General features: G+C 43.5%; 1 protein-coding gene across 1 annotated transcript in view; it reads right to left on the reverse strand.

The window, feature by feature from the left end:
• slco4a1 (solute carrier organic anion transporter family, member 4A1) overlaps nt 1-16,070 on the reverse strand; it is a 213,565-nt gene that overhangs the window by 67,457 nt on the left and 130,038 nt on the right. The window contains exon 3 of the mRNA XM_070895094.1: nt 9,032-9,101. The gene's annotated coding sequence lies outside the window, so the exon portion shown is untranslated. The remainder of the gene's footprint in view (nt 1-9,031; nt 9,102-16,070) is intronic.

The following is a 16,070-nucleotide window of genomic DNA, read 5'->3' on the forward strand; positions in this document are numbered from 1 at the left end:
TAATCCCATATCTCTATTTTATATTTTGCACTTAACAGAACAGAAAAGAAAGAAAGCGATAATGAGGGAAATGGCAGTTACATTACTAGACGAGTATCTACAGGCCTGGACCAATGAATCAGAGAATGAGAGTTCAAATGCCATCATGACACTTTGAGAACTTGAATTCTGTATCTACATTTTTTTTTAAATATCAGGAAATAAAAAAACTGGCATCTGTAAAAGTGATCATGGAGTTCACTTTCGAGAAGGAAATAGAATCATAGAAAAATTACGGCACAGGAGGAGGTCATTCAGCCCATCGTGTCCGTGCCAGTCAGAAAAGAGCTATCCAGCCTAATCCCAACTTCCAGCCCTAGGTCCGTAGCCCTATAGGTCACAGTTCTTTAAATGCACACCCAAGTACTTTTTAAATGTGATGAGGGCTTCTGCCGCTACCACCCTTTCAGGCAGTGAGTTTCAGATCCCCACCAACATCTGGGTGAAAAATCTTTTCCTCATCTCCCCTTTAATCCTTCTACCAATTACTTTAAATCTATGCCCCCCCCTGGTTACTGACCTTTCTGCTAAGGGGAATAGGTCCTTCCTGTCCACTCTTATCTAGGCCCCTCATTATTTTATACACCTCTATTAAATCTCCCCTCAGCCTCCTCAGTTCCAAAGAAAACAATCTCAGCCTATCCAATCTTTCCTCATAGCTGTTGTTACCTGATCTGACCTGATCTTACCAACGTGGTTGACGCTGAACTGCCTTTTTGAAGTAGCGTAGCAAGCCACTCAGTTGTATCAAGGTGGATTGTCTCCGCCATCTGAGAAAAATTAGGGATGGACAATAACTGTCGGCCTTGCCAGTGATGCCCACATCCAAAGAATGAATATTAAAAAAAGCTTTGAGCAGCTCATCTATGCATACATAAACACAAACAGAGGCCATGACTCATTGTCAGGGAGGTAAAGAAATGTTCAACTCATCGAAATTAGTCAAAATCACAAACTGCAGCAGGCACATTTTATGGGGCTGTTCTCACCGGTGCCATAGGTTAGGCTGGTGCTGTTACATAAGAACATAAGGAATAGGAGCAGGTGTAGGCCATATGGCCCCTCGAGCCTGCTCTGCTACTTAATACGATCTTGGTTGATCTGATCATGGACTCAGCTCCACTTCCCTGCTCGCTCCCCATAATTCCTGATTCTCTTATTGGTTAAGAAATTGTCTATCTCTGTCTTAAATTTATTCAATGTCCCAGCTTCCACAGCTTTCTGAGGCAGCAAATTCCACAGATTTACAACCCTCAGAGAATAAATTTCTCCTCATCTCTGTTTCAACTGGGTGGCCATTTATTCTAAGATTATGCCCCCTAGTTCTAGTCTCCCCCATCAATGGAAACATCCTCTCTGCATCCACCTCGTCAAACCCCCTCATAATCTTATAACATCATCTCTCAATCTTCTGAATTCCAATGAGTAGAGACCCAACCTACTCAACCTTTCCTCATAAGTCAACCCCCTATCTCTGGAATCAACCGAGTGAACTTTCTCTGAACTGCCTCCAAAGTAAGTAGATCCTTTCGTAAAAATGGAAACCAAAACTGCACGCAGTATTCCAGGTGTGGCCTCACCAATACCCTGTATAACTGCAGCAAGACTTCCCTGCTTTTATACTCCATCCCCTTTGCAATAAAGGCCAAGATTCCATTGGCCTTCCTGATCACTTGATGTACCTGCACACTAACCTTTTGTGCTTCAGGTCCCACTCTACTGCAGCACTTTGCAATCTTTCTCCATTTAAATAATAACATTCTCTTTGATATTTTTCTGACAAAGTGCATGACCTCACACTTTCCAACATTATACTCCATCTGCCAAATTTTTGCCCACTCACTTAGCCTGCCTATGTCCCTTTGCAGATTTTTTGTGTCCTCCTCACACATTGCTTTTCTTCCCATCTTTGTATCGTCAGCAAACTTGGTTACACTCGGTCTCCTCTTCCAAGTCGTTAATATAGATTGTTAATAGTTGGGGTCCCAGCACTGATCCCTGCAGCACCCCACTAGTTACTGGTTACCAACCCGAGAATGAACATTTGGGGTTAGAGAGTCTTATTTCCTTCTGAGGGGCGGCGCTATGCTGGGTATTTGCAACGACCTATGGGGCTCCGGATGGAGTTACTGGAGATGCTTTTGTATGTTGGGGAAAGTTGCAGGGTTGGGGGCGGGGGTGAAGGCGGTCTCAGTTGGTGACCTTCCGAAGGGAGCATAATCAGACTTTGGATCAAAAGTCATGGTTGAACTTTACAGAGACTCTTTGGTTAGGGGCTGGGGAGGAAGAGAGGGGCAGGGAGAGAAGTTGAATGGGTTGCTGTTGAGACCAAGCACAGCATTGGGTCCTGGTTTAAGGAGCGGGATGACTTGAGAAACTGAGAACTGCTACTTTGTCTTGTGTGTTCCTACTTTAGGTGTCGATTTTGTCTGCTGCCTGGCCATCTGAAATATGCTCTTCTGGTCCATAAGAGTGGTGCACTACCTCAGTCATGGGGTAAATTTTAATCTTCACCAACTGGGTGTTAATCTAGTTGGGACCTTTATAGAAACTGCCTGATTAATGCCCAGGCAGTGATGATAAAAATCTACCCCATGGATTTGCAGCAAACTTTATGTGCATATTTATTATTTTGATCCTTTCAGAATTTCTTAATATAATCCATGTACTGAAGGATTATTGGAAAATGTTTGGTTGACATAAAAAGAATGAACCTTAACAAATAAAGTCACTGACACAAAGGACTGTTGCACACTGAACTGGTTTATCAGTAAGCAGTTAATCGCACCATGACGTTGCTATTAGATTAAGAAATGGGGGAACCTCGGGATTAGTTGAAATATAGCCGATAACGGAATGAGGAAAACAGATGGTCCTGACCACATTAATGGTCTGGGCTAGGCGTAAGACACTTCATGATTTACTACAAGGTTAGCGAATCACCAAAAACTGTGCATCAGAACAAGGGCTTAGGATTGGAGGTGAAGATGATTATGCAAGTGTTCATGCACCAAGCCTGCAGTATAAGGTGAATATGAAGAGTCTGTTTGGCCCTCCTTGGAGTGCAGTCGATGGTAAGGAACTGCCGCCAATGACGACATAAGCTATTGAGAAGCAAACCATTCGAAGGCCCAACTGACTCTCCATTGAGCATCGGAAATCTCTATGCGAATATTGTGTTATGATTAACTGTTTGTTGACCAAAATATCACATTGATAAAAACATTGCTAAAGTTTACCAAGAGAATTGACTAATTTCTATGACTGACAGTCCCTCCGTATCTGGAGTATTGTACCATACACAGTATTCCTCAATAATGACAAAACCCCAGTTGTATGCTACAAACAGGGGGTGCTTGCCTCTCCAAATCTCAGCTGTTTTTTAAAGCATGAGCATGGAGTCTGCCAGTGGAATTATGTTGGCAAAGTGATTCTTATTTGTTGCACTTAGCAGAGGCTCTGTAATTCATACCAGGATTACTGTGCACAAGGATTGAACATAGAAATTGTGGGAATCAAATTACAAATTGATAGGAGTATTCAAACAAGCTCATTTAGACAGACTGTGAAAATTCACAGACCCCCAAGTCAAGGCTGCTACATGCAGTTCGGCATGTTGCATTAACTCATCAATCAACTGGACATTTTCGGACCTTGGGTAGCAAGCCAATTAAAACGTTAAAAGACTTTCAATTGAGCCAATAAGGTCAAAGAAGGCGAGTTATTTTCTGTAAATTGATCCAGGTATAAAATACAGCCATTTTGACCATGTGTCTCAGTAAGAACAAAGACCTGGCTTGAAGCCAAGCAGTTTGTTGCTCTCTGCCAAGATTAAAAAGTTAAAACTACCATCGGAGTTCGTATTTCATTGGAAATTAAGAGATCTAACAATTTTGGCGCTGCGAACAGGATCGCTGAGGAAATAAACTGAATTTTGGACATCGGACCTATATATTGAGGTAAGGACTCCTCTTTTTAAAAAAAGTCCTCGGTCAAAAGTCTAAATTCGCCTCTCCTACGCGATTCCGAAAGCCTCCAGTTTGCGAACCCTCTGGTTGGTAGTCGGCTCGAGGTCCCATAGACGTCTAAACTTCAGCGGTGTGTTAGTTAATTAATCACCGACCTATTGATCGGCTAGCAAGCCTATGACTCGAGACCCCAGTAAAGAACCCTAGTAAAGAAATGGCAGCAGGAGACAAGAGCAAAGAATTGCCTACAACTGTTAAAGGTGGGCAGGCACCACCTGAAGTTTCGGTAGATTTAATTCTCGAACAGTTGAAAGAATACATAGAGCAACAATTCAACTTATCTAAAACCTGTATTAAGATCGAACAAAAGTACGGAACCTCCAAAGGACAATGGTCCTTGGACGAGATTAAAAGGGTCTGGGGAAAAACGACCCATATGAAAAATAAAGAGCGAACTAGATGGTCCCTAGTGGTTATGGGCCAGATCCGAAACTGGAATGAAATTATAATGCGTTCCCAACATGATCGAGAACTGACCAGTACAAAGGACCAATTGCAAGCAGTTTGTGCACAGCTGCGACAGAAAAAACTTGAACTTGAAAAGCTGGAAGCGGAAGTTAAAGATCTTAAAGGTGAAATTAAAGAATGGAAAAAATCATTAGGTCAAGAGACAGTAACAGGAAAAGGAAAATGTATTGATCAATTCCCAAGTTACCCATGTTTGGATAAATTAAAAGCGCAAACCCGAAGACACGACCGAGGAATAGATACGGATTCTGAATCCTCTGACAATACAGTGTCGGAGGATGATAAAGAATTAGGGGTGCGCTTTGCCCCGTTTAAAAAAAGACGAGTTGTAGTCAAATCAGAAGAGACTGCGGATGAGGGCGGAACCAAAAAAACAAAGAGAAGGGTGTACGAAGAATAGTTAGTTCATGATCCGGCAGACCCAGAGAAAATTGATAAATGGTCCAAAGAATTGCCCAATCCAAAGAAAGGGGGAGTAAAAATGTGGGACCAATTGGACCGCTTAAGAAATATATATCAACTTCATCCCTGGGACGGAGTGCAAATTTTGACCATAATGGTGCCAAAAACACGGAAAAAAATTGCACGACAAGGTAGATGAAGCTTTGGGGCAGAATGAGCAAGAATTAGACGCAGGATGGGAGGTAATTAAACACTGGCTGCAAGCCTTCAGTCCAGCTAAGACAGACTGGGGAACAATTGCAGCCTGCCAACAGAAAGGAACAGAGGAGGTCCTGGAGTATGACGAGCGGTTTAGATGCACGTGGCTAGAACATTCGGGTATGAATAATACGGATGAGGAAATGGATGAACAAGCGTTTGGACCCCTGAAAGCAGCTTTCGTGGCAGGTCTAAAGCCAGAACTGTCCAAAATGCTTGAGGTAGTGTTACCGGACTGGGAAGGGAGAGGAACTACCTTTGCAGCATTGGTGGATCGATGTAACCAATTAGATCGGGATATGGGAGCTAAAGTCCGAGCTGGACAGGCTATGGGATAGAAATCCCAGGATTCCGATAAACAGTTATTAGGAAAATTACCTGGAAAATATTATTGTGGGAAAGAAGGTCACTGGGCCAAGACGTGCAGGGCAAAACAGAAAGGTCGTGGCTGGGGAAGAGGACGCAGCCAGGGATACAATTCAGCCAACAAGCCAGGCTTGTCACACGATAACAACCTCATAGAAGCATTTAAGCGACTGACAATACAACAACAGAAGGAGTTACTTGGGATAGCAAAAAACGATTAGAGGCCACCCTGGCCCCCCTCCTCGCACTAATACAACAAAGGGGAGATATATAACTGTGAGGGTGGGCGATAAGGATGTGGACAGTCTTTTAGACACAGGGGCGGAATTAACATGCTTACCCCAACAATATGTAGACGATATCCTGCTAGCTTCAAACACGGAAGAACAGCATGAACAAAATTTACGAGCTTTGCTGGATCACCTTCGGCTGAAAGGACATAAAGCCAGCATCGACAAAGCACAAATCACCAAGAAGGAACACCATGGCCCCAGGCACTACCAATAGTGCTATGTAGCATTAGGGCAACCCTGAACAGAACTACAGGTCTAAGCCCATTTGAAATTATAACAGGAAGACCCATGTCGATGCCAGGAACTATCGATTTACGGAAAGCTGATGTTCACTTAATGAGTGACACTTTGTTATCATACTGTCAGAACCTAACCAATGCTATTAGTTCTGTTTCCCGACAGGTATCGGCAGCTTGGGGTAATCCACCCGAAGGAGGACATGACATCATCCCGGGAGTCTGGGTGTATGTGAAAAAGTTGCATAAAAAACCTTTGGGTGCCAAGTGGGAGGGACCTTATCAAGTGTTATTGACCACCCAGGCAGCTGTTAAAGTCCAAGGAAAGAAAGCCTGGATCCACGCTTCACACGTTAAACGAGCACCCGTAACTGAAGCTGAAATCTAATAAGGACAATTACTTTTTGCGAAAATGTATAAATTTACTGTATTATTGATTGTAGGTATTATAGGCATAGGCCTACTTCTTACTAGCCGACCCTCTGCACCAAAGGAAAATAGTAGGGTAGCAAGGGAATTACATGTAAATACCTTTTTATATATGTCATACATTTATGCCAAACAAGGTAACATTTCTAGTTGTTGGGTGTGTGTGCATATTCCTATTCACTCAAAGGGAGGGATTCCCTTGAGGTCAGTTCCCTTGAATATCTCGGAAATGGCTGAGTGGATAATTAATCAAAATAAAACAGGCAATGCGTTTCAGGATACGGAAAACTGGGCACGTAAATGGAAGTCAGCAGGTTACAATCTGACTACCTTTGAAGGGGGATACCAGCCGTGCTACAATAATTCCAAACGGCCCCCATTTTTTGTTATCACTAATACAACGGGAATAGGAAGACCGGGGAAATCAGTCTGTCTGATTAGAAACATCAAAGGAGGCCAAAATATGGGGTATAGTAACTGCTCCCGGAATTATAATATAATCAAGCCACGGAACCGTCCAAACTGGGCCGATGTGGGAATTTTTAACGTAACGGGAATTCTGAATAAAACAGATGGAAAAGCCTGGACAGGCCCCGGAGTGTTGCTGACAAAGAAACAGCTAACATTCATTGCATATAATGGCACCTATTGGGTGTGTGGCCACAAGGCCTACCCTTGGCTGCCCCAGAATTGGATGGGATCCTGCTATTTAGCCTAAATTGTGCCTTATATGTATCATATAGAGTCACTGTCGGAACATTTACACCATCCTAAGAGAGCTATCACAGAAACAGAGAGGTTCTTTGCCATCCTGATCCCTGCGTATGGGACCGCCAAACTGGCAAGGGAATCCATTAACATGGCATCCGTTGTGGAACGAGTAGCCAATGATACCTCAGAGGTACTAGTTAAAATCAATGGTAGCAATCCGCACAGTAGCCCTATAGAATAGACTGGCCCTTGATTACATCCTGGCTGAAAAGGGAGGTACTTGCGCCCTACTCGGAACTGAGTGTTGCACATATATCGCAGATAGCTCCGAAGAAATTACCCACTTAGCGGAGCATATCCAAAAGGAGGTAGAAAATCTTAAGCAACCCCCATCATTCACTTTGTGGAGTGGAGCCACTGAATGGCTAGGTTCAATAGGAACTTCATTGGTGGAAGGTTTAATTATATTTGTTGTAATTGTTTTACTTTTATATTGTTTGTTTATGTTGATTAAATGTTGTTGCGACCAGGCGGCTGTAGCTGCTGTCCCGCAGGTGAGACACCTTGCAGATCCCAGCAGACCGTCTGTACGTGGCACAGGAGTATGTTATGCTGAAGGAAAGGTTGTTTACTGGTCGAATTAAGATATTGATTTGGATTAAATTGGAATAAGGTTAATTAACCTATTAAAACCAGACTTCCATTGTGGCCACGATGGAACTCGGGTTGGTGTAAATTTGTGTGGAAGTTACTAGTCCAGACATGTGGCGAAACACATCAATAAATTTTAGAAGGAAACTCTATTAACATGTATGAAATTATTTTGTAGAATGTTTAACCAGTGATACCTGATGTTTTATGATTCAGTTTGTGAAAGAATCAAAGGGGGGATTGATAGAGAATTCAAACAGGCTCATTTAGACAGACTGTGAAAATTCACAGACCCCCAAGTCAAGGCTGCTACATGCAGTTCGGCATGTTGCATTAACTCATCAATCAACTTGACATTTTCAGACCTTGGGTAGCGAGCCAATTAAAACGTTAAAAGACTTTCAATTGAGCCAATAAGGTCAAAGAAGGCGAGTTCTTTTCTGTAAATTGATCCAGGTATAAAATACAGCCATTTTGACCATGTGTCGCAGTAAGAACAAAGACCTGGCTTGAGGCCAAGCAGTTTGTTGCTCTCTGCCAAGATTAAAAAGTTAAAACTACCATCGGAGTTCGTATTTCATTGGAAATTAAGAGATCTAACACAAATACACCCCAAGCAATATACTTCAAATTGAAATCCATGTTAGGAGTTGGTGCAGCCAAGAAAAGCTTATTTGAAATCTGCCCAAAGTGCCATGCAACTAGAGATGAATGAATCTATGACTGCCGTGCCAAAAGTACATAGCATGGAAAGTTAAAAAGAATCGGAGAGATGAGGAGATATTGTTGGTTTAAGCGAGATCAAACTTGGAATTTTAAAACCAGTAATGTGTGTACTACAAAAACTGGATACAAAATATGAAAAAGGAAAATGAAAGTCGCACATAGAAGTGGGATTTGGAAATATTATGTATGACCCTCATAAGTCCTTTCGTAGAAATTTCAAATAATATTAACATATTCCTCAAAGCAGCATAGAGAGGAATCAATAGCAGATAACAAACATGCTTCTTGAAGCTCGGGTTATTACATTTATTCTACTCATTGAAAAATGCAGATGACACCTTTAACATTGAATTCTCTATCTAGACGTTATAAAATAACATTATGAAATACGAGGGGTCATATAGTTCACAATAAATGCACTTACCAATACGGGTACCTTCTGCTTTAAACAATAAATTGAATGCCTTCAGGTTTCAGTTGAGAAAGGACTGCATCTAGTGGAGCAGCAAAGAACAATGGGTTAATACTAGTCAAACCCATTGATTAATGAAAGTTTAAAAGCCTTACTTCAAAATATGAACACTGTAAATACAAGTTCGGTCAAGTCAAAGATTTACAAGAGGAAGCTACGTCAGAAGAAGTCAAACAAACTGCCAGATTGTTAATCTTCGACTTTCAAAACAGGGTGCTCGATAAAATAAAAATAGAATACCACTGTGGTCCACAGTAGGAGAAGCTTTACTCTGCACCTAGCCCATGTTACATTTGACATGGGAGTGTTTGAGATTAATATTGGGAGGGTGTCAAAAGTGAAAATCACCAGGGACTTCGCTCACCTTGACAACCACAAAATAAACAGCACCCTTCCTTGTCAGCTTTGTGAATAATCATGACCACATAGCAATGAGAACAATAATGTAGATATTATTTTTAATTACTTAATCTGGGCTAGGAATCCTACCCATCCATAGATAATGGGCAGAAATCTCAGTCCTGTATATTAACAATACTGTGCGCAAAAAAAGAAAATGGCTGCTTTCGGTGACAATTAACGAATGCAGCAGAGAACACTGTGCCATCATTAATATTTCATTATGCAACAAAGGATCTCGTTCATCGGAACAATTAAATAGCCTTTCAAACTCCCTAAGCAAAATTGTATAGGAAACAACTACTGTAAATCATCACACCCACATAGAAGAGACACCAAAATATTTTTCTCACACTAAAAAAATCAAAAACAATGGGGTAGATTTTTCTTTTCACTGCCAAAGATGCTACTTAAATGCAAGTCGTTGTTGGAGCAGATCAGTGCCCACTGTAGTGTTCTATAACAGGCGGTGATCTGCACGGCCAGATTACTGCCAAGGCAGTGACGGTGAAAATCTACCTCAATGTCTCAATATTTTTTCTACATTAAATTGCCCTGTTTAAAAACAAACTCCTTCTACAACCTTTTTCTGTGAGTATTTTTCAAGGGGCTTGGGTTATTAAATCTTGTATGAATTCAATGATTCTGGAAATAACAGCCTTTGGTGTAAGATGAGACTACTATGAGACCCGAGTAAAACTAGTAGTGTCAATGGATGAAATCCCAACATTCTGTCTATCATGTTAAGATGTTGTTGTGTTACATTTGAATAAATCTTCACGAATAGAGCTGGCTAATGCTAGTTAAGTATTGGGGTAGTGGCTCGGGGCTGCAGATCAGCGGCAAAAAACAAAAAAATACTCAGCCGACCAGAATGCTGTAATTTTGTTTATATTGACTGCTTGTCCCTGCATTTGAACATGTACAGGACTCTACTATCCCCATTCAATGGGAATGTCAATGAACCGATTAGCCACAACTCCCAAATCACTTGTTGTTTTAAAAAAAAAGTCAATCCAGAATTGAACGGTGCAGCACAACAGTAGCCCGGATATTGCGGTGGGTAATGACGGAAAACTGCCAGCGTTTGCCGTTAGTACCCCTCTGAAACTGATCGCAATGTCAGGATGTAGCGCTGTGCTGTTACCGCCACTCTTGCTTGGTTTAGCGCTCCAAGGGAAATGGCAGTGCTCGATTTAGTATTCCACTTCCCTCCTGGAGCGCTAAACCGGAGGTTTGCATCTGCTGGAATCAGGTAGCGCTTCCACAAAAGTATCGCCCCCATATGGGGCACTACGCAATTTCTAGCCCCATGAATTTTATGATGTGAGCTTTCAATTGTTAGTTGGTTCATGACTTAATTCATCATGTCGTCTTTGTGACTTTGCAATGCTTACTGGTAGATACCATATTTCAAAAGACTAACCAGTTCTGAATCTCGGGTTTAGATGACAGGACCTGTTAGGTGGATTAGGCATTCAGTACAGGAACCACAAAGATTTAGAGGGAGGGAACCTCACCCATCCGAAGCACATGGTGAAAGTTTTGGCACGTGATGGTTTTGATTTTGAATAGGAACTCAACAGAAACATGAAAAGGAATTAATGAGTCATATTATTACCATTTCTACTATCCAGAACTGTGATGTTTTTTTTTTACTTGTTAAAGAGGCGAGAAATTATTTTAAAAGGTTATAAATAGGCACATTGAGCCAGAGGAGGCTGCACAACAGTTAAAGGTCAAGTAAGTCATTCAATTTGGATCCGAGGAAATATTTATAGCTTCAAACAGAGGTGCAAATATGTTTCTTTTCAGTTATGGATTATTTATGAGGTAAGGATTGGCCCATGGGTAGAAATTAGTACTGAAGCTGTGTGGTAACAAATCAGTCTTCTTTGAGTAGCAAAGCCTTCAGAGGAGAGTAATAATATGGCTTGGCAGATTAGTGCCAACTCCAGCACACCTTAGGGGCAGCATATTTGTTTTACTCACTAAATCGGGTACAGTACTGACATGTCGACTATTTATTGATATCCATGGTACTAATTGTTGTGTATGCAATAACTGTTAGACTGAGTACTGTTTAACTCCAAGAGGTATGACCTTGGCTCTGCTTTATTAAGGCCCAAAGTGACTAATATACAAAATGGCTGGCCTTTTATACTTGGGATGGTCTCCAACAGTGACGCCATCTAGTGGCTAGTTATCCCAAAAGTACACACATGACAGTAATGTATCCGGTGATGGATACATGTATAGATTGTACTAGATTCCTGACCATGCTTCAGTTATGGTTCTCTATGTTTTAACATCAGCTCAGTGGGGTAGCACCCTCGCCTGTGAGTCAGAGGGTTGTAGGTTCAAGTCCCACTCCGGGAAATTAAAAACACAAATAATTCTTAACATGCCAGTGGAATTATCCCTGGTGCCCTGGGCCAATACTTATCCCTCAATCAACATAACAAAAAAAACGATTTTCTGGTCATTATCACATTGCTGTTTGTGGGAGCTTGCTTGTGTGTGAATTGGCTGCCATGTTTCCTACATTACAACAGTGACTACTCCTCAAAAGTACTTCATTGGCTGTAAAGCACTTTGAGGCATCCGGCGCTATATAAATCCAAGTCTTTCTTTTCTTTTTTAGATCACCTTCCCTTTACGATCCTTTGCTGGAGATTGGACAATAGCCTATTATGGGAAAATAATTTGTCAACAAGAATTGACGTTTCTTACACAACAAAACAAAGCCCGAGTATCAGCAGTAAGGGGGTGAAATTGCTCTGCGCCCTGATTGGGGGAATAACATTCTGGGGCCGGGACTTTCTGCACCCAGCACAGAAGTCCTGCTCCCACCGCAGAATTGCCCTTACCGCCCATCAAAGGAAGCGGAGTACAATCTCTCGCACTCCACTTCCTTTGGGGGCGGTAACCGGGGAGCTACTGGGGCGCCGAGGAAAGCGCTTCGCGGATGCTCCGTGTAGCGCTGACGCGGTTCATGGTCCCACCCCTTCGATTAAAGGGGAGGGCTGCAGCGCACTTTGTAAGGCCTCTGATGGCCTCCACTAGGCCACTAGGGGCAGCGTGCGATTGGGCCTGCAGCCCGACATCCAAGATGGAGTGCCAGGCTGAACGATGGCGGCCCAGACCACGCTAGGGCCGCCATCGTTGGGCCGACCAGAGAGTCGGCAGGCAAAAAAAGGTGACGGCCTGGGGCGCTCTCCTTAAAGGAGTGCTCCGAGAGTGGATGTCGACCAGCTTCGCGATCCGCAAGGATGGTGTTGACATCCGCTCGCGCCAGCCTCGTGGCCTACGGGGCAGTTTCCCCGTGGGATGTTAAAAGGGTCAGCGCGGGGTCGGCAGGCACATCATCATCGCCGGTTGCAAGGCATCCCGAGGCACTAACCGTGGAGCGCGACACTGCCTTAGCAGCACCTCCGCATGCCCCCCTTCCCCAGGCGAAAACTCTCTTCTGCCCTGTTGGTGCCACTGGGGTGCACTAACGGGGCTATAAAAGGGGAAATTTTGCCCCCAAACTGCTTTATAAGTTGCCAAGAGGGTGTTACTGAGAGCATGCAATACTGCATTTGTTAGATTATAGAATAGAAAAGAAAAAAATGAAAAGGTATCCAGTGAGAAGACTGGTGACTTAGAGCAGCAACGTATCTTTTTGAACTATTCTGATCTAGACAAACGTGCTAAAAATGGGAGAAAAAAACCCCAGGAAAACAATTGGTACATCTGGTCAGAACAAGAGATAACTCTTCTGTATTAAAGGTAATAAGGATAAGGAGATATATGGACCCTTAGCGGTCTTATAAATTGAGTGTTGAAATGCTATCTTCCAGTTCTATGGGCTCAATTTCCCCCAGTGATTTGCACCATTTTTTTGGCGCACGGCGTTTTTTTTTGGCCTAAATTAAATAATCCATGCCACCACCAAATGTCTCCAAACTGGGCTTGAGGGTCAGAGTGTTGGCTGACAGAATCGTTCCCTCGCCCAGTCACAGGGGCTCGGCTTGAAATGAAACCCGGGAGGGGCACGGAAGCCAAATTGAAGGGACCCTTACACTATGCATCAAAAGAAGCCGGGGGGGGGGGGGGAGGGCGAGTGGAAGCCGAACTAAAGGCATGAGAAGCCTTCCATTATGCAGCAAGCAGCATCAAATGAAGCCCTGGGACGTTTTTTTTTTCCTGATCTAAGCAAGCCCATTGTACATGCTTAGACCTGGGTGTGGTCCATATTAGGGCGTCGACCTTGAGGAGAGAGACAACAAAGAAGCTTGTTCATAGCAGCAAAACTGACACCATCATACCTCGTGCAAGCCTTCTGCATGATGGTGCTGCAGAGGAGATAAGTGATTTTGATATCATCGCATGAGGAACCTCAGAGCAGATAGGATGATGGGCAGGAGGCCTTACTCACGTTGGTTATATCGAGACAGGTGTTCATACCTGCACCTGAGTGATGCAAACTGTGTCAGAAGGCTGCGTTTCTGCAAAGAAGTTGTAACTGAGATCTGTGAGTTAGTAAAAGCACATCTGCAAACTAGAAGTGTCAGGGGGACTGCTTTTTCCATTGAAGTGAAGGTTAAAGCTACACTTTCATTCTATGCATCTGGATCGTTCCACGCCACAACTGGGGATGTGTGCACCATTTCTCAACATGCAACACATTTCTGCAATTGGCAGGTGACTGCTGCACTATATGCCCGGAGGAATGACTACATAAAGTTCCCCATGACCGCCCAGGCAATGTGTGACAGGGCTGAGGGCTTCTCCAGGATTGCTGACTTCCCAAAGGTACAGGGCTGCATTGACTGTACCCACATCACCTTGCGAGCACTTTGAGGATTCCGAGATGTAGAACAGAAAAGGCTTCCACTCCATTAACGTGCAACTTGTATCATGTCAGCTGATGCGAGATACCCTGGGTGCACCCATGATGCGTTCATCCTACGTGACAGTGTTATATCTGCCATGTTTCAGCAGCAACCAAAAGGGCTGGCTACCGGGACACAAAGGGTACGGCCTCGCCACCTGGCTTATGATGCCCCTACACGTAACCTGGATGGAAGCTGACCGGGAATACAACATGTCACACATTGCGTTATGCAACATAAGAGAGGACCATTGGCATCTTGAAACACCGTTCCCAATGCCTGGACCATTCCAGAGGCTACTTGCAATACTCCCCTGCAATTGTCAGTCAGTTCACTGATGTGTGCTGGAAGATGAAGATGAAGATGATGATGAAGATGAAGATGATGAAGATGATGAAGAAGATGAAGAAGATGAAGAAGATGAAGAAGATGATGAAGATGATGAAGATGAGGATGATGAAGATGATGAAGAAGATGAAGAAGATGAAGATGATGAAGATGATGAAGATGATGAAGATGATGAAGAGGAGGAGGAGCATGACAGTAGAGGTGGGTGGGCCGTCGTACCCCTTTAATGATCGCTCGAGTCTTGTGCCAGCAGCTCACCTGTGAACACTTTGCTGTCTGAAGGCTCAGCGGCAACTATTCCACATGGACCACGTCTACTGTTTGGACCTGTTCCATAATGTTGCGTTAATGGAACAAATAATGGAAATGATTCTTCTTTATTTCAAAAAGTTGTGTTAATAATGGAAATGATTCAGTTATAATTTAAAATATATTTTATTCAAAAGTTTAACACTTGTTTGTATTTAACTTAACTTTAAAATAAAAATATTCTTGTATCAAACTTTAAAGTTTTCAGTTAAGATCACTTAAGAACTTTTAAACTTGTAAATTTACATTTAATTTGAGAACAGTTACAACAGTAACAATAATAAAAACAACAACAGCAGCAAAGAAAGGCTGTAGCCATCTCTCCTCCACCTTATTCTAAGACCGCCCGCTGCGCTTGGTCTTGTTGACTCCACCCCTGCCCGCAGATGGTGATGCAGCGTTTCTCGGGTAGGTGCCAAGCTTATTCTTTCGAACATCTCGGGTAATGCGCACTTCTTGATGGGGGGGGGGCGGGTGCAGGCAATTATGTGGAAGGCCCGACTTGGCCTCTTCAGAGGCTGGTCTGGGGATTGGAGTGGGAGTGGCTGTTGATTCTGTCAATAGGCACGGGGCCTGGACATGTTCACTTATTGCAGCAGCTAACTCCGACATTCCCTCCCTCATGTGCCCTGACAGTGTGTCAACTACCTGCAACATTCCCTCCCTCATGTTCACTGACGGCGCATCAGCTACCTGTGACATTCCCTCCCTCATGTGTACCGACATTGTATCTGCTTCCTGAGATATTATCTCCCTCATGTTCCTGGACAGTGTCCCCATTTCTCGTGACAGTGTTGTTACTTCTCCCGACAGTTCCGGTGCCTCATCACCCACCCCACTGATGGTGTCCAGGAGTGATCGCGTAAGGTCAATGCTCTCCGCACTCATTGCCATCATCTGAACCACATCTGTTAGATCTTGCACATCAGGAGAGCGCTGTCGGGTTCTCCTTCTCCTCCTCACCCTGGGTGTGCCTCGCTGCATCACACGGAGACCAGCAGCCTCGGAGGGTGGGGCCCTGGGTGTGCCTCACTGCACCGCACTGGAACCCCCAG

Source organism: Pristiophorus japonicus, chromosome 12, assembly GCF_044704955.1.
Source record: "Pristiophorus japonicus isolate sPriJap1 chromosome 12, sPriJap1.hap1, whole genome shotgun sequence".
Taxonomy (NCBI): domain Eukaryota; kingdom Metazoa; phylum Chordata; class Chondrichthyes; family Pristiophoridae; genus Pristiophorus; species Pristiophorus japonicus.